The 12,192-nt window shown below is 49.4% G+C and overlaps 1 non-coding gene and 1 pseudogene across 2 annotated transcripts; both read left to right on the forward strand.

Annotated features, from left to right (window-relative positions):
• The first annotated feature begins 5,397 nt into the window (after positions 1–5,397).
• Positions 5,398–7,384, forward strand: LOC115835206 (annotated as a pseudogene). Its single transcript, XR_004030202.1, has one exon. The product of XR_004030202.1 is annotated as a cysteine protease ATG4D pseudogene (transcript).
• A 3,315-nt stretch (positions 7,385–10,699) lies between these two features.
• Positions 10,700–10,803, forward strand: LOC115835314. The gene has a single exon (XR_004030301.1). It is a non-coding gene; the product is annotated as a small nucleolar RNA U13 (small nucleolar RNA).
• Positions 10,804–12,192: the final 1,389 nt, after the last annotated feature.

The raw sequence follows: 12,192 nt of genomic DNA on the forward strand, positions 1-12,192 counted from the left end.
ATTAAGAGATTTGGCTAGGCACAGTGGCTTCTGCCTGTAATCCCAGCACTTTGGGAGGCCGAAGCGGGCGGTTCGCGAGGTCAAGAGATCGAGACCATCCTGGCCAACATGGTGAAACCCTGTCTCTACTAAAAATACAAAAATTAGCTGGGCATGATGGCGTGCACCTATGGTCCCACCTACTCCAGAGGCTGAGGCATGAGAATCGCTTGAACCCGAGAAGCAGAGATTACAGTGAGCCAAGATCATGCCACTGCACTCCAGCCTGGGCACAGAGGGAGACTGTTTCAAAAAAAAAAAAAAAAAGAGTTTTTTCATGATTTTTAAATCAAGTGAAAGAATGTATGTACATTTTACAGCAAAGACCCAGACTTGGCCACCCTTTTCCTTCCCTGGCATATGTAAACAAGACCAAATTGCCTATTTCAGCTATAGCGACCTGTGCAAAACTCTGATGCTCCTACCTGATATTCCTGCTGAGACTGTGAGACACTGCATGGCCTTTTGTTTTAACATTGCACTGTGCAGATTTATTATAGGCTAGATCTTGGGTAGAACTGAAGCATTGGAATGATGCTGTACTAGGAGAGTCATCCTGTGGGAATAACTTTTAAGTGATGCCTATATGTAAGGAGGTCTTTCAAAACCAAAAAATTGGCCAGGAATGATGGCTCATGCCTGTAATCCCAGCACTTTGGGAGGCCAAGGTGGGCAGATCACCTGAGGAAGAGGTTGCAGTGAGCCGAGATCACACCACTGCCCTCCAGCCTGGGCAACAAAATGAGACTATATCTCAAAAAAAAAAAAAAAAAAAAAAATGTTTTCTGTAGAGAATAGTTTGGTGGTCAAGCCCACTTAAGTGTAAATGGCTCACTGTAGTATTGCATCCCGATCCTAGACAATAGGGAAGTCACATCATTTTCTAGGTTAAAACAAGGCCCCTGGAGGGCATAGTCCTATTAGAACCACGCATTGTAAGCGAATGGTATTGACCCTGCTGACTACGGAACTGAACAAGAAAGAACCAGCTTTGTCCAAGCTACAGATTGGTGCTATTTCATCTGAAAAACTAGGAAAGGGAACCTGAGCTCTTGCTTTAGAAGAGAGGAGAGGAAGAGCAGGTCAGAATGACCCCACAGTTGCCTGGGATACCAAGGTTACCCACGTGTCCTCACAGTTTATGAAAGAAAAATGCACGGAGTTTATGTCAACCATGACTAAGTAAACAGCTTTTGAAAAGGCAGGCAGGACATGGATAAGCTCAAGGAGGCAACCAGCAATACAGGGAGGCGGCAACCATGGAGAAGGGGAATCTCACTGGCCGGCTAGATGAGAAGTAGCCATGTGGCGGTTACCTGTGGCAAAAGAACACCCAGGATGCTTAGAGCTTACAGAGACTCTGGCTTGTGTGTTTTCTTTGTGAGCTGACTCTTATGTCCTAAACCATCCATAAGTAAACAGCATCTCACCACAAAGCTTGCATGTCTGCTGTTTCCAAGTTGAAGGAGTCATAAGACTCTCACACAAGCCATCCAAAAGCTGCTTCAAACTGCAAATGACTTTGAGTTCATGGAGGCAAGGATCCTTGCCACTAATTTCCCCAAACCATAGCAAGAGCACTAGGTACCAGTTATGATCCACCATCTTAAGGGACATGTCCTTTTAGACGAGATCCTTTTAAGCCAAAGTTCTATAAGAAGCAGGCAAAGGGGCAGGGGCGTGGCGGTTCACGCCTGTAATCCCAGCACTTTGGGAGGCCGAGGCAGGCGGATCATGAGGTCAGGAGATTGAGACCATCCTGGCTAACACGGTGAAACCCCATCTCTACTAAAAAAATACAAAAAATTAGCCGGGCAAGGTGGCGGGTGCCTGTAGTCCCAGCTACGCGGGAGGCTGAGGCAGGAGGATGGCATGAACCCCGGGGAGGCAGAGCCTGCAGTGAGCCGAGATTGCGCCACTGCACTCCAGCCTGGGTGAAAGAGCCAGACTCCGTCTCAAAAAAAAAAAAAAAAAAAAAAAAAAAAAAAAGAAGGAGGCAAAGGGCAGAATCTTTGGGGAGCATGCTGAATACAGCACAAATGTCACCAGCGATCCAAGAATTCTCTGCAGCTGTTCAGCCTTTGCAGACGTGGGTCCTCTTGGATATTTCTGGGTCAGAATTAGCACCCATGATCCATACAATCCCTTACATTGCTTGGCTGACATTCTTCCTGCCCTTTCTGAGAAAGTGTTTGACCTGCCAGGGTGGGACAGAAAGCCAAAGAGCTTCTTGATGTCTTAGTCCCCTAAATAGCTATGCTTTCTCTTTAGACTTGCAAAGTCACTGGGCTACACAGCAACGGTGGACCATAGTTGACCCTAATAAAGGAAATTACTGGACTAGGCTAAGCCTACTCCCTTAACTCTAGATCCAAAAATGCACTGGATGACATTACCATTTCCATATCTACAGTAGTCCTCAGCTCACGGAGATGAAAAAGCACAGTGGAAAGAGGGCTGAGCTGAGATTGGAGCACTTGGCTTCCTACCATTGCTTCTAACCTTGTAACCCTGGGAAAGTCATCTGAACTCTCTGAGCCTTCATTCTCGCCCACTTTAAAACAGGGGAAGGGGTGCATTTGCGGGGCGGAGCAGTCCTCTGGCTCCTCTAGCTTCACTCTCCACCTTTTGCAACCTACTTTCTGTCCTCGGACGCTGACTTGTAGGAATGATATCACAAGGCTCTTTTGCCCTGTGGCTTCCAGTTTGCCATCAGGTACTCCCAGGAAGAGATTAGGAGGGAATCCCAAGAGTGAGGGTGGGGTATTCATCTGCCCCCTGCTCTTTTCCTGCGGGATCTCCTGGGAGTAACAATGTCCCTCTCCTGAAGTTCCCTGCTCTTTCGAGGCAGCCCTGTCTGTCCCCATTCAGCTTCTGGTAATGGGTCCCTTGCCAGGCCCCTCAGCCCAGGAGGGTAACAACTAGCCCTGGGTTATTATAGCATCCTGTATGGTTCCCTATTCCTGCCTTTGTGGATGGTTTAGTAAGTTTAGACCTTCCTTAAAGTCCCTCAGTTTGAGAATGCAAACTGTTTCCTGCTGAGACCATGACTAATACAATGAGTTAGATTTGAGGAACGCTGAGTGTCTTCGGGGGCCTTCTTGGATTCCATTTGCACTTTGATTTGAATTTTATGACTGCCAGATCTGACGGGAGATTGAAGCCAGCTTCCATAGCTTCAATTATGAGTTTTTGGATTTTTCAAAATAGTTTTACTGTTCTCACTGACTGATGCTAACACAAATCAACAAAATACATTTCCACTTGCAAATATACCTTATTAGAAAAATGCCACTTTATTTGTTTTATGTATCAGGATATCATCTAAATTTTATTGAAGAAAAAAGGGAAGAAGGACTTTACTGCTTTAAAATGTTTTGTAACCGCAGGTTACCAAAACACAGGTGGATGGCTTCTGGGATCCTTCCAAGATTCTAAGGCTCTAAAGCTCCCACTTTGAGGACTTAGGCAATGCTTGGCCTCTCTCAACTGTGCTTCTGGGCAATAAAACAGGGGGTGACACCCCCTATAGGCGAAAGTATAGGAATAATCCTGGGCTTCCTCCCACAGACCATTCCCATCCTGCCCAAGGTGCCAGCCACTGGGCCTGACACCTGGCAAAGGTGATGGGCTGTAACAGTGTCTCACCCTCCTTCCCTATTCCCTCAGCCTGAGTGGTTCATTCTTCTCATCGAGATCTCTCTTATGCAAACCAAAAATAAAATTCTAAGCCCCCCAACCATCTGAATGGACCCCTCCTCTCGGCCAAGGCCATTCCAAAATTAACCTGGAAAACTAGTTCAGGCCATGATGGGAAGGGGAAGTTGGACACACCTCATGATACCCTCCCTTTTGGGATTACTAACAGAACAGACTCTTTAAGTCTGATAGAAACATTTACACTCTATTCTCTCTAAAACCTGCTCTACCTGGAGGCTTCATCTGCGTGATAAAACCTCAGTCTCCACAACCCTTTATCATAACCCAGGTATTTCTTTCAATTGATTCTGGGTCTTTAGATAATAACTCCTTCAACCAATTGCCAATCAGAAAATCTTTGAATCTGTCTATGGCCTGGAAGCCCCCACCCTTGCCAGTTGTCCCATCTTTCTAGATGAACCAATGTACCTCTTACATGTATTGATTGATGCCTTATGTCTCCCTAAAATGTATAAAACCAAGTTGTAGCCCAGCCACCTTGGGCACATGTTCTCAGGATCTCCTGAGGGCTGTGTCACAGGCCATTGGTCATTCATATTTGGCTCAGAATATATCTTTTCAAATATTTTACAGAGTTTGACTCTTTTTGTTGACATTTAGTAACATAACATTACTCATAGCTGCCTACCATTTCCTGATAGCCTACTATGTGCCAAGCACTGTGCTTAATGCTTTATATATGTGACTGGTAACTGATAGACTGGTAGTTTCCCACACTATGATGCCATGAGCCCAATTACGCTGACCAGCAGAAGGTCTAGCCCCTGCCCATCTGATTCCCTCATATCCAGGAGGAATCTCTTCACTCACCCATGGCAGGAGGAGATTTTCAGGCTGTCCTGCCTGCTTCAGTCTCCTTACACCAAAACTCAGTCAAAATGAAATGGGAGAGTTCCCTGATGCCCTCGCAGGATGTGCCACAGGGGTGTGGCTTGTCTGTTCTGCCTCCACCGCTGCTCAAACCCCTTACAGGAGGGGGAGCATGCAGGTGGGCAGGTGCAGGAGCCAGGATGAGCACTTTTGAGCTCCAGCCCCACAGTGGCATCTAGGGGTGTGTGCCTGTGACTCTTGAAGCCCCAGTGGGCATGCTACAGTGCTCTTTTAGCTCTGCCATCTACAGATAGCTTAAGTGTTAACCAACTCAGTGTCCTCTTGGCACCCAGGTATCCACACACGTACCCAGGTTCTTGTCTGGTGTCCAGGAAGAATCAGGTCACACATGGACTTGAAGGATGGTAAATGCAGGGATTTTACTGGGTGACAGAGGTGGCACTCAGTGGGATGGATGGGGGCTGGAAAGGGGATGGAGTAGGAAGATGATCTTCCCTTGGAGTTCAGCTGTCCCGTGGCCGATCTCCTCACTGACCGTCCCCAAGCCAAACTCCTCTCAAAATTAAAACGCTCCTTCTCTTCTCTCCTTTTCTGGTGCACCACACTTCTGTTTCTCTGCTCTTCTGTTCATTGTCTCCACCTGCTTGTGGAGCCTAGGGTTTGGGGTTTATATGGGTACAGGATAGGGAGGTGTCATGGGCCAAAAGTGCAACATTTGGGTGCAAAAACAGGAATGCCTGTTCCCATTTATTGCCAGAGGTTTCCAGGCTTGGGGGTGGGGCCTATGCCAGGGAACTGCCCTCTTCTGCCCAGTATTTCCCTATCTCCTGTCTGTATCAAAAAGAATTTCACGCCCGCTAAGATGGCGATGGCTACGGCAGCAACGGCGGCGGCTGTTGCCGGCCCGGGACCCTAGGGACGGGGGCCGAGTAGCGCCTTCCCCGGGCCCCGTGAACCGGCTGCGGGTCGCCCTTGGGGGGCAGCGGCCGCAGCCCCCCACCCGGGCCCTCGGTCTGCCCTCCCGGCGCGTCCATGAACTCGGTGTTGCCGGCCGCCGCGCAGTACCGGAGCAGCAGCCCGGAGGACGCGCGCCGCCCGCCCGAGGCCCAGACCCCAACGGCTTGGGGCCCTCCGGAGCCAGCGGCCCCGCTCTTGGCTCTCCCGGGGCTGGCCGGAGTGAGCCGGACGAAGTGGACAAGTTCAAGGCCAAGTTCCTGACAGCCTGGAACAACGTCAAGTACGGTCGGGTGGTTAAAAGCCGGACCAGCTTTAGCAAGATCTCCAGCATCCATCTCTGTGGCTGCCGCTACCGTTTCGAGGGCGAGGGTGACATACAGCGTTTCCAGCGGGACTTTGTGTCCCGCCTGTGGCTCACATACCGCCGGGACTTCCCGCCCCTTCCCGGGGGCTGCCTGACCTCGGACTGTGGCTTGGGGTGCATGTTACGCAGCGGCCAGATGATGCTGGCACAGGGCCTGCTGCTGCATTTCCTGCCCAGAGACTGGACATGGGCCGAGGGCACGGGCCTGGGCCCCCCTGAGCTGTCAGGGTCAGCCTTTCCCAGCAGGTACCATGGGCCTGCCCGCTGGATGCCCCCACGCTGGGCCCAGGGTGCCCCTGAGCTGGAGCAGGAAGGCCGGCACCGGCAGATTGTGTCCTGGTTCGCCGACCACCCCCGGGCCCCCTTTGGCCTACACGGGCTGGTGGAGCTTGGACAGAGCTCAGGCAAGAAGGCAGGTGACTGGTATGGGCCATCGCTGGTGGCACACATCCTCAGGAAAGCCGTGGAGAGCTGCTCCGAGGTCACCCGCCTGGTGGTGTACGTTTCTCAGGACTGCACAGTGTACAAGGAGGATGTGGCACGCCTGGTGGCCAGGCCAGACCCCACAGCCGAGTGGAAGTCTGTGGTCATCCTGGTGCCCGTGCGACTGGGTGGCGAGACTCTCGACCCCGTGTATGTGCCCTGCATGAAGGAGCTCCTGCGCTGCCAGCTGTGCTTGGGCATCATGGGTGGGAAACCGCGACACTCACTGTACTTCGTTGGCTACCAAGATGACTTCCTGCTGTACCTGGACCCTCACTACTGCCAGCCCACTGTGGATGTCAGCCAGGCTGACTTCCCCCTGGAGTCCTTCCACTGCACCTCGCCCCGCAAGATGGCCTTCGCCAAGATGGACCCAAGCTGTACTGTGGGCTTCTATGCTGGAGACAGGAAGGAGTTTGAGACACTCTGCCCAGAGCTGACCAAGGTCCTCAGCTCCTCCTCAGCCACGGAGCGGTACCCCATGTTCAACCTGGCCGAGAGCCATGCTCAGGACCACAGCCTGGACGACTTCTGCTCCCAGCTCTCCCAGCCCACACTCCAGCTCCCTCGCACAGGGCGGCTCCTCAGGGCCAAACGCCCCAGCTCTGAGGACTTTGTGTTTTCATAAAGGGAGGGGATGAGGGGAAAGATGCAACACTATTTATTTTTTTATGTATGTCATGTCAGGTGTGGGATCTTGAGCTCTGGCAGTGATGATGGTACTTCCTGTTCTCAGTCCCTCAAGCCCAACTGCAACCAGTCTGGGGCCATTCAGCCAGGGACAGAGCCCATATGCACCTGTCTCCCACCAGCGGGGCCCTCCTGGCAGGGGAGGGAGGGAGGACCCCGGGCACCCCCCTCAGGGCCTGACTCACGTACTGTAGTTTGCACTGGATGCCCGGGCCCTCCCTGTCCCAAAGCCCCCTTGGGGGAACTGTGGCTGCTGGGGGCCAATAAAGCTGTGTGACTTGAAAAAAAAAAAAAAAAAAAGAATTTCACTCTAAGCTATACAAGGTCTTTTTTTAGGCAATTCCTCTGAGCCACTCCTCTAAGGCCAAAGTCTGCTTCAGGAAGGCTAGGTCGGGACAAGCAGAAAACGGGACTGCCTCTCAAGGGACAAGGGCCATCTGATTCTTCTCTCTTCACTCACTCAAGGCCAAAGGCACCCACCACCACAACCTCCACAGCCCACTTCTTTCTACCCTGTTGGTAGTTTTATTTCAGGGCCCTCCTCACTCTGACCCTGCTCAGCATCCTCCTGAACCTTCCTGAAGACTGTTCTGAGCTTCAAATCTTAGGGACAAGAGGTCAGAGTCTTAGTCCCTTCTTTCTTAGAAGGTATAGAACTCCTCATACAAACTGTTGAAGGTTCACCCCAGTACTTTGCTTTGCAAACCATATGAGGTGGGAGGCCAATGAAGTGATTTCCCTCCCCAACTTAACCCCAGTAGTAACTCAAGTCTTCACCAAAGTAACATTTGTGGTCTCTACCAAAAGTAGCTGGCCAATATTTATCACCCAATTCACCAAGCACTGCTGAGTGTGCATACGTGGTTTACTCACCTCTATCATTCCCTGCTTACAGCTGAGAAAATCAAGACTCGGAAGTTAAGTAACTTGCCCAAGATCACTCAACTAGATTTTGAAACTAAGTTAATTGAATTTCACAGCCCAAGCTTGATCTAGGTGGTGACTCCATTCTCTAAGCATCCCTTCTTTGTTTCTTTTAATGAGGTCACAACAGTTGAATAATCGTGATGATGGAGCTTCGGAGGCTGCAACTTAGGGTAGCCCTGGCCCTACACCCTGAAAAAGGTTCATCTGCATTTTCTTTTTGTAGAGTGAAAGAAGATGCAAACAATGATTCCTATTTCAAATTTCTGACATGAAAAGAAATCTCTGGAATAAATCCTGCTGCTCTGGTTTTAAATTAATCTTGTATTGTCAGGAGACCATGAGTCTAAAATTGAGCACTTGGGGAGCCAGGGGTAATTTTTAGAATCACAGTGAATGACGGAGCAAACAGAGGCTCAAAGTCAGAGTCAGGCACATGTCTCTGATGAATGAGCTAGCAAAAAAATGTTGTTCTACTACAGTTCAAACCGCCAAAGTCAGACAAGGCTGTTTTTAGAATATATAAAGGTTCTGCTAAGTTCATCTCAAGTTCAGCAAGGTAAAAGAAGTGCTCCACTGGCAATACAATACAGAAGGAGGAGCTCCAACCTTGGAGGCAGAAAAGTGGGCTTCAATCCCAGCCTGGCCTTGGGCACAGTATCTAACTTCTCTGAAGCTCAGAAGCCTCATCTATAAGACGGAGACGATGGTGCATACCTTGTTGTAAAGAGTCAAAGAGATAACATATCCCCAGCCCCAGAACAGTCCTGATACCTGGAAGACACTAAGTATTCAACATTCAGATGAATGATGGGATAAAGCCCCTGATATCAATCATAGACACACTCAGTGAAGGTTAGTTCCCTTTGCTCAGTCAACGCCATGAGTGTGGTCAAGATCATCTGGGGGAGAATAAGGAATGAGACGCGAGGAGGAGGTGGCCTTCCAGGAGGTGGGTGGCAAGCAGGGGAGAGGGAGACAGGGGAGCCCAGAGGGAAGGGACTTATAGACAGGGAGATGTCCACAGTTAGATGCTAAAGAAAAGTGCTGAAATATATCCAGATAAATCATGGATTAGGCAGTCATTGGGGACCCTGGTCAGGGTTCCAGCAGGAAACAGATGGCAGCTCCAAAGAGAGTTGAATGAGGAAACTATGCGATGCTCTGAGCAGACTCAGGGGAAAGTGGCTGGGACGAAGTGCCCTGGGGTGGAAACAGCAGGAATCCACCACCACCCCTTGCCTGAAGGAGTGAGTTGGGCAGGTTCTCCAAGCCCCAGTGAGACCTGCATCCACAGGTGGCCATCAGTGGAGCTGGGGGCTTCAGAAGAGGAGGCAGCCATTGCCAACCCTGCCCTTCAGGAAGGGGCAAGAAAGCAACACTGATGACTCTCTGCTCCCTCCCTCCCATCACCTCCCCCAACCCTGCCATCTTCCACTAGAAACCAGAAATCCAGGTAGCTGCTGTCTACAGAGGTTGGCCTCCTGGGGAACAGAGCATGGGGAGAAGGGTGAAGGTCAGCATATCCAGCCCCCTGGGTGAGAGCAGGCAGTTTGAGTAACAGGGTGGTTGGGATGGGTCGGGAGAAGGGACAGCAGGCCCTCTACTCATAGTGACTCCATCAACAGCTTGAATCCCTATATACACATCTGAAAAATAAAACACAACACAATGCCACTTCTTTTAAGATAGTCTACTATTCAGAATTCCCACAAAGTCTAATTGGCCTTCCCCCAACTGGTCCAAATTGAATTGTACTGCCTGCTGTCACATGGGGAGCTGCAAAGCCACACATTTCAAGACTGTCTAAAAACACCTCCATGGCTCTTATCAGATGGCAGCTAGCCACAGCACTACTTCTTTTAGAAACCGCAATTCCCAAATCTGAAAACGATTTGAGAAAGTACTACGAAAATGGCTATGTCTGCTCTGCTTCTCTCTCTGCGTCATCCTTGTGCAGAGAAAAGAACAATTTCAGCTCCTTTTGGGGATACAGTTGTGCCCTGACCTACCTTCCCTCCCTGACTGGCCTGAGCTATCTTTGAAATTGGGTCTGCACTGGGGCCGGCGTGTCCTCAAAAGCCTGAGCGAACCGACCATCCATTAAGGACTGAGGTATTTGGCTTTTGCTTTTCCAGCCCCTCCCATCAAGCCTGTCCACTACCTCTGTCCATGCCCCTCTGACCCACACACACCTGCACACACACCTGCATGCACATCTGCACACACACACACACACACACACACACAGACGCATTTCACAGCACAGTCTGCAGTCCTCTTCAATGTGGAAAGCATAAGTGCATCACTCCACCTGGGGCAGGAGCCAAACTTCCAGGTGAAACTAGAGCTGCAACTTCTTTCCCTTCTGGATGCCACAGAGCAGAAAGCAGACTCTTGGATCACAGATCCCAGTGTGGGAAGAGGACTTACAGTGCCTGGGCACCCTGATCAGTGCATAAACCCTCCACAGCCACTGCCCGGCTCATGGCAGCAATTCTGACAACCTCTTGCTTGGTCCGCTTTCCTCCAGAACTTGTGCTTTCTGAGACCTTCAGAATGTGAAGTGCAGTGGGGGAACGGGGAGGGAAGCAGGTTAAGACTCATCCTCCTCTTTAGGAATTCTACCAGTTAGCATATGGGCTGAGCCATATGGAAATGCTGTTATGCTTCAGTCAAAATGATGTCAAGATCCTCTTGTAGCTCCTAAGTGTGATGATTGGGTTTTCAGGCTCATATGTGAGATGTGCCTCCCTCAGATCTTGTTACGATGTTGGCACATTACCCATCTGATGTGAAAAAAGAAGTGATGTTGAATGTTGGCATTCATATAATTCAACCTAAACCATAGAGAACCAATAGTCAAAGTGCCACACTCATGAATGGGTTGGAAAATGCCCAACAATATCACTAAGACAAGGCTGTCTGGGTAAACTGGACTAGAAAAGGGGTATAACTGAGGCCTAAGTGGAGTTTTCCATTGCCTTTCCCTAGAATGGATGATGACCATGGCTGCCAAGCACCTTCTCTGAGGCAGAGGGGGAATGGCGGTCCTCCCCAGCCAAGGGAGGGCTCATCTAGGTGTACCGGTTGGGGACACCAAAAGAGATGCTGTGAGGCAGGGAGGGAGAAGGGTTGCCCCTTTTCCTCATTATGAATCCTAAAAAGTGGCCTCCCACACATTGTTCTGCATTAGCTTATGATGCAGACATTGTCTTAGTCCATCTATGCTGCTGTAACAAAATATCTGAGACTGGGTAATTTATAGAGAACAAAAATGTATTTTCTTACAGTCCTAGAGGCTGAGAAGTCCAAGATGAAGGCACCAGCATTCACTGTCTGGTGAGGGTCATCTTGCATATCAGAAGGCGAAAGAGCAAAAGGGATGATCTGTCTCTCTGGAGACTCATTTATAAGGGCATTAATCCACCCCAAAAGATCCCACTTCTTTGCAATCTTTGCAGCACTACAAAGTAGATTGTGTTTCAACATGAATTTTGGAGTGGACATCAACATTTTAAACCACAGCACACATCAGAGTAAATCTGGAAGCACAACATGGTTGTGTTGGTGAATTCTATGTGTCAATGTGACTGGGCCACAAGGTGTCCAGGTGAAATATGATTTTTGGCTGTGTCTGGGAGGGTGTTTCTTGATGAGATTAGCATTTGAATTGGTGTACTCAGTAAATTACATGGCGCTCCTTCATGTGAGTGAGCCTCACCCAATTCTTTGGAAACCTGAATAGAACACATGTCAGAGGAAGGAAAAAACATTTGCCACCCCGTTTTCTTGAGCTAGGACATCTCATCTCATCTTCTCCTGCCCACAGGCTGGGATTTATACCATTAGCTTCCCTAGTTGTCAGGCCTTTGGATGTCAGACTGAATTATACCATTGGCTTTCCCAGGTATCCAACTTGCAGACAACAGATAATGGGACTTCTTAGCCTCCATAATCATGTGAGTCAGTTCCTCATAACAAATCTCCTTTTAGATAGATAAATAGATGATGGATGGATGGATGGGTGAAGGGATGGATAGATAGATAGATAGATAGATAGATAGATAGATAGATAGATAGATTGATAGATAAATAGATAGATAGATAGAGTAGGGGTAGAGATAGAGATATCCCCCATTGGTTCTGTTTCTTTGAAGAACCATAACTAAGACAATGGTTCA

Source organism: Nomascus leucogenys, chromosome 5 (genome assembly GCF_006542625.1).
Source record: "Nomascus leucogenys isolate Asia chromosome 5, Asia_NLE_v1, whole genome shotgun sequence".
Taxonomy (NCBI): domain Eukaryota; kingdom Metazoa; phylum Chordata; class Mammalia; order Primates; family Hylobatidae; genus Nomascus; species Nomascus leucogenys.